Raw genomic sequence first — 6,000 nt, forward strand, 5'->3', positions numbered from 1 at the left:
TCCTGTACGTAGGCTACTGCAGCGGCGGACTGATACCTAGGTTACCTGCCGCTGTCATTGCTACAAACGCAGAGTACAGTGAACGAAGGAATTCTACAAGCGTATTAAATTAACCAAGATATGGCCACGTTTGGAGGAGTTAGCGATGCATCTGCTTTTGAAGACGATTATGAGGGAATTTGTTGTATCCAACGAACCGTACATGTACGAGCCGGGTGTTTTGATGTCAAAGCCAGCAGCAACAAGCCACAGTTGAGTCCTTTCTGGATCTCGCACTGGAAAATTGGTGGAAACTTTGTGGTGCCCATCTGTACCGTTTATTTCTACAATTTCTAAAAGCACACTGAACCATCATGTTGCCTAGTCGTTCAATTGCGCTTCTGTCCCACGCTTCTCTGTTTACGTTCTTCTGTCGTGATTCGGTTACAACCTAACCAGCGCATAGTAGAATTCCGCTTCTGCTGAGAAAGTAGTCCCTCGATGATTCATGCGATGCATGGTTAGTTTTATTTCTAACGTTATTCTATCAACACAGACATTTAGATGTATAGTCTGTCGTTATAATTGATTTACCTCGGGTGTACTGTGGAGTGGGTAAGACTGCTTTTAATAGCAGGCTAGCATTGCCCGTTGACTTGCGCTAGCCTAGCACGAGCGAACTCTGCAACTAGAAGGACTGAATGAAATGTGTTGAAAACTGTCTCCAGTGATATAGAATACCAATGCTCACTTCGGAATCAGGCCCTATGTCCAAAATTCCGAACTACCCCTTTAAGTACAAGTGTGTGTTCTTCAATTGTTGAGATTTTTGCTCTTATTAATGTTATTTATATGTGCCTTTCCTTTTGATGTGTGCATGTCTGTCAGCTCCATGTTTAACTAAATGTTTGCAAATGGTAGTACATGTTTGTCTCTCGTCTCATGCTCTCGTGTTCTCGCCTGTAGATCTGTACCTTGTTGTGGTGGGCGAGCTTTTTAATTAAACAGATCTTGTTTACTTGTGTTTTAATATGCATTGCCTTTTCAATGAAACCCATTCTGGGTGAAAATAAAAGTTGTAAAAGAATTTGAGTCTCTGTGTGCTTGGCTTTTCACAAGGGGTGGGGTAGTGGAAAGAAAAAAACACACCAAAGAAATTAGAAGTCCTTGTGTCTTCTCTCCCGCAACCAGAGGTGTGAATACACCCCCACTTTGCTGGCTGCACTCCCTGTGTGGTCAAAATAATGAGTTCTGTGAATGGCTCTGTCATCCAGACAAAGTGAGTGCACTGAATACATTCTTATTATTTTTCTTAATTCAGCCCAAAAATGTAACAATTAAACACTTTTCCACTTGATTAATATGAATCTCATCAGCTACATCAACTCAAAGTATGAAAATAATAAACAAAACATTCAGCAGACTAGCGGATTTTGATAATCTAGGCCTTGCACATAATATTTCTGGAAATAAAACCTCCCACCGGTGGCCACCACATGGAGCCGTCCGTTTTGATTCTCGATCCTTTATGAGCGATCCCTGGGTTGAGGGATAGGGACTTTGGGGGGTCATCAGCCATTCCCAGGGGGTCACCCATCCAAGTACTAACCAGGCCGGACCCTGCTTAGCCTCCGAGATCAGACGAGATCGGGCGTGCTCAGGGTGGTATGGCCGTAACCAAGAATTGTCGGGACCATATTAGTATTTATACAAGAGGAGCACGTAAGGAGTGAGAGTTCTACCATGGCCAGAGACGGGACTTGTACAGAAACAATGATTGGATCCATAATGAATGAAAGAATAATGAATGAATGAAGAATGAATGAATATGAATGAATGAATGAATGATGAATGAATGCGTTATTCCAGACTCAGAGTTCCATATTTGAACGCAATGCATTACACTGCTTGGGCGTCATCGTTTGCGTGATCTTTTGAAGAAACGTAGCGATGCAAAAACATGGTATGGACTACAAATATAGCACGATGAAGCCATTCATAGCTATTATTTCTTTAGAACAACATGATCAGGGGAGAGCGCGAACGCAGTCCCCCACTACCAGAAATTATGCAATCGAGATTCCCACATTTGGGGAATTCGCACGGGTCAGCAACAGCCTCAGTGGCAATGGCTGAGCCTCGATATGGGTGAACCACCTTCTTGATCATGGTATCTCCCTTGCCAGGTAAGTATGAGTTGAACACGTTCAGGTGGGCTGAACGATGCCCACGCGTGTTCCCGTGGAGAACGGTTGCAAAGCATTCGGAGATGTCTAGACTTTAATAAACACTGTAGACCACCGGTCACACGATGACAGGCGAACTGAAATCAGCGAGATGGAAGCATAACGAAAGGAAACCTGGAGATCCGAGTTATCGACCCCGCCACAGAAAAGAATCCTTTTTTCTTTCTTAAACAACAGAATATCGTTGGAATAATTGTAAACAGTGCGTTTATGAATTGTAAATGACACTTTATTGTCTACAGGCGGACGGGGTACTCTCAGGAGGAGTTAGTTTTGTTTTTCACAGTGAGAGCGGGGTGCACCGGTCTGGAGGTACTGCAATCCCCAGGTCGATGCGTGGAGTGGACGGGCAAGCCCTTCTTCCATCTCCCAGTTCCAAAAAATCAATTTAATATATGGTCCCCGGGCTAGGGGACGTCTCAGCTATTAAATGATAAGAACAGATACTACACCTTGATCTTAGCAAAAGGCCGCAGAAGCGATGGCCACACATGCTCAGACCAAGAGGCGAGGTTCCCCGACACGTCGCCCCACGTGGCGGTTAACAGACAACGAAAAAACAAAACAAAGAATGACCAAGCACCCTGTGTGCGTGTTTGTGTGTATGTGAAAGCCTGAAGAAATAAACCGAGGTCACTACATCTCTTTGCTGCTGCCTGCTGGCAGTGTCACTAGGCCGTCTGCATGTTTCACAAATAGAGTTTGGAGCAGTGGAGGCTTCTATAAGACTACAGGGCCCTGTACCACGAAGCTCGCTTAGAGGGTTAGCGAGGTATGTTGAGCTCCAAGCCTGGGTTAGTTTTACCACGAAAGTCGATCTCTTTAGCGTCGCTGTATCACCATGGTGACTTATGCTCGCAACCAAACCTGGTCGGGAGCAGTTTTTCGGCTTAGTCTAGCCGGAGATCGGCTACTTAAATCGGCGTGCGCAGCTTCCTAGCCCTCCCTGACAATGGCGTCACCATTTGTGGGTGTTCCCGTGGACCCCGGCGCACTTCTCCGGAGACAAGGTTTTACGGGACAGAACCGATCCTTGGCATTGTCTGACGATATTCAGATTTCAGACTTTATTGTCATTGTGCAAACAACGAAATTGGGGTTCTTCATGAGAGATACAGATTCTCATCAGAGGGTGTTCGTTATTTGATCGTCCTTTTGGACCTTATGTAGACAATGGTTACTGTTGCGCATTGTGTCTCAGTGACAGAGTGCTAGAGTGGAGGTAGCGCGTCAGTCTTGAATTTCTGCGCGGGGGGTTCGACTCTCAAGTGGCGCGAATTTATGTGAAGCTTAAAAAGTCCTAATTCTCATGCATATGGAATACTTATTCACTAAAGCTTATGGAATTATATTTTTGTGCTGATTTCGAACTTGAACCCATATTTTCAAGGCCGTGCTGGCACCACATCTATGGGGGTAAAATGCATGATGATAGACCGGCGAATTTGAACCCCGGTCGCTGGCGTTCGGGTCTTGTACTGATCCACTACGCTACAGCCGCTACCTCTCAGCGGTCGAAAACATGCGATACATTTTTAAATAGGGTGTATTTAAAGTGAATTCCCTAAATGATAGAATAAGGCAGGATGGAGGTTTGCTTATGCATTTAAATCATCATCATTCTATTTGGATTAATGGCGAACAATTCTGCATTTGGCATAGTTATTTTACAGACAATATGCAGAATCTTTTCACTTATACTCATATAGACTGCTTGATCTATCGTAAAGGTGAGAAAAATGACGCAAAAAACGCCCCTTTCACGAACGCGCACTGAACCTAAAGCGGAAAACCTGGTTCAACTAATGAATCTAAAGTGAGCTTTGTGGTACCATTTAACTCTGATGGCGAGTTGCGGCTCTGTCGAGCCAGGTTTTCCAAGAAAGCTGGGTATGTTCAGCGAGCTTCGGTATAGGGCACAGGTGAAGCAGTGCTTCACCAAAAAAATGTTAAAAAATAAATAAACCAACAATACTATCGAATACTGCCAAATGGTGGTGCCCACGATTTCCCCGCCCCAACAACGTCAACACCCGGAACTCTATTGCAGCCAATGAGCTCGAGTTGAAAAAGAAAATAGCTTACAGCACGTGGTTTCACTCAGGTAAATTGTATCCCCTTCACCGTTGCTAGTTAATAATTCGACCTTTTTTAAGGTTGTATTAAGCTGTTTCGATTTGTAGAAAGAGAAAGATTTCGACCTTGCATAACACGGTCGTTGTGTATAAAGGGAAGACGTTAGAGGGTGCGTTTTTAGCTGCAGGGTAGACTTCAGTCAACCTATCGCCGTTTTGTCTGCGAGCAACCATATTACTCGTGGGTGGTCTCCTTTTAATCGGGGTAATCTAAGCTTTCCAACGGTGTATGGCATGACTATAGTACCCAGGGTCGTTGAAATAATAAGCTGATTAATGTGTGTTTGTAACGATAGCTAGGCGCGGCTAACGACACTGTTTACAATGAGTAAGGGCATACGTCGCATACCTGCAAACGTTTTCTTGGACAATTTGATGTGGATATGTGTTGATTTGGGTAAATGTGACTGTTTAGACAACAGCTGATGCGAGAGTAAGTGTAACATAAGCAATTTGGCGACCGTGTTAATTAGAGATGCACCGATCAACGGCGCCGATTAAAAAGCCGGTTTTGTATCCAATCGGCCACAATCGGTGACCTGCCGGTCACTGTCGTAATTTCCGGTTTTCGGCCGATCAAACTCACCGCATGCGCGGTGCGTAGCAGCTCAAGGCGCCCAGAGCGGGAAGAAAAACATGTCGCTGATTTGGACTTATTTCACTGTGTGCCAGGACGACCCAAAACACGCTGTTGTAATGCTTGCAAGTCAAAAATAAGCCGTGGGGGATCATGTTGCTAGGTACGCGTCCTGCGTCCCTGACGCATTCAAATCTGAAAGGACGCACTAAACTCACTATCCATGCGTCCGGGGACGCATCAATTTTCCCCATGAAAAACGATACATTGTGAACATTAAACAACTCGTGTTTAATCACAGTAACTGGCCAAAGAAACCTTCTTGTGAGCAGACCAGACAAGCACTGTTTCAACCCTCTGCGCATCTACTCGGCGCAGACGTGATCCCCTGTTCAAAGTATCGCGACATGCTAATTTAGCCGCTACCAAAACAACTAGCTCGTCACGCTGATTTCATTTCAACAATTAAAAATACAAACTTCATAGTAATAAACCCACGTTTCCACTGCTCGATGCTGTGCTCATTCGCGTCGATTATGTTGTAACGTTTAGGGGACGTGCTGTAATGAAATAAATGAAACATAATCCGGTGGTGGTGATGAAAACTACATTGAACGGCAGCCTACATATTGTTATGCCCAAACGGCGCCTGCGCATACATCGCGCTTCCAACGAGATCCCGTTTTCTCGAGAAACAGGCAAGAAGAGAGAACGCAAAAATACCACCAAAGAAAAAGATGAAACCTATTGCAGGTCAGAAACTATTGCAGCTGCATTTTCTGTCCCCACTACCTCTGCACTCCTCCTGACTCTGATCAGCCTAGAGAGAGTACCTCAACATTGCTGTACCTACTTCTGCCTCCCCTCTACTGAGCCTGATGAGCCCACTGCAGAAGAATTGCCTCAACCTTCTACATGTTCCTCCCAAAAAAAGCGAACTTTCTGAAGCAGTGGCTCACCACATACAATGGCTGCGCTTTTCAGATGACAATTCATGTATTGAGTTTAACACTATTAATTTCATTTAAGAAATAGAATAATAATAAAAAAGAAACACATTTTT

The 6,000-nt window shown here is 44.5% G+C and overlaps 2 non-coding genes and 1 pseudogene across 2 annotated transcripts; all 3 read right to left on the reverse strand.

The window, feature by feature from the left end:
* Positions 1-1,544: 1,544 nt before the first annotated feature.
* On the reverse strand, positions 1,545-1,658 carry LOC115539143 (uncharacterized; annotated as a pseudogene).
* A 349-nt stretch (positions 1,659-2,007) lies between these two features.
* Positions 2,008-2,173, reverse strand: LOC115539154 (U1 spliceosomal RNA). Its single transcript, XR_003975736.1, has one exon. It is a non-coding gene; the product is annotated as a U1 spliceosomal RNA (small nuclear RNA).
* A 343-nt stretch (positions 2,174-2,516) lies between these two features.
* Positions 2,517-2,708, reverse strand: LOC115539169 (U2 spliceosomal RNA). The gene has a single exon (XR_003975743.1). It is a non-coding gene; the product is annotated as a U2 spliceosomal RNA (small nuclear RNA).
* Positions 2,709-6,000: the final 3,292 nt, after the last annotated feature.

Source organism: Gadus morhua, unplaced genomic scaffold (genome assembly GCF_902167405.1).
Source record: "Gadus morhua unplaced genomic scaffold, gadMor3.0, whole genome shotgun sequence".
Classification (NCBI taxonomy): Eukaryota; Metazoa; Chordata; class Actinopteri; order Gadiformes; family Gadidae; genus Gadus; species Gadus morhua.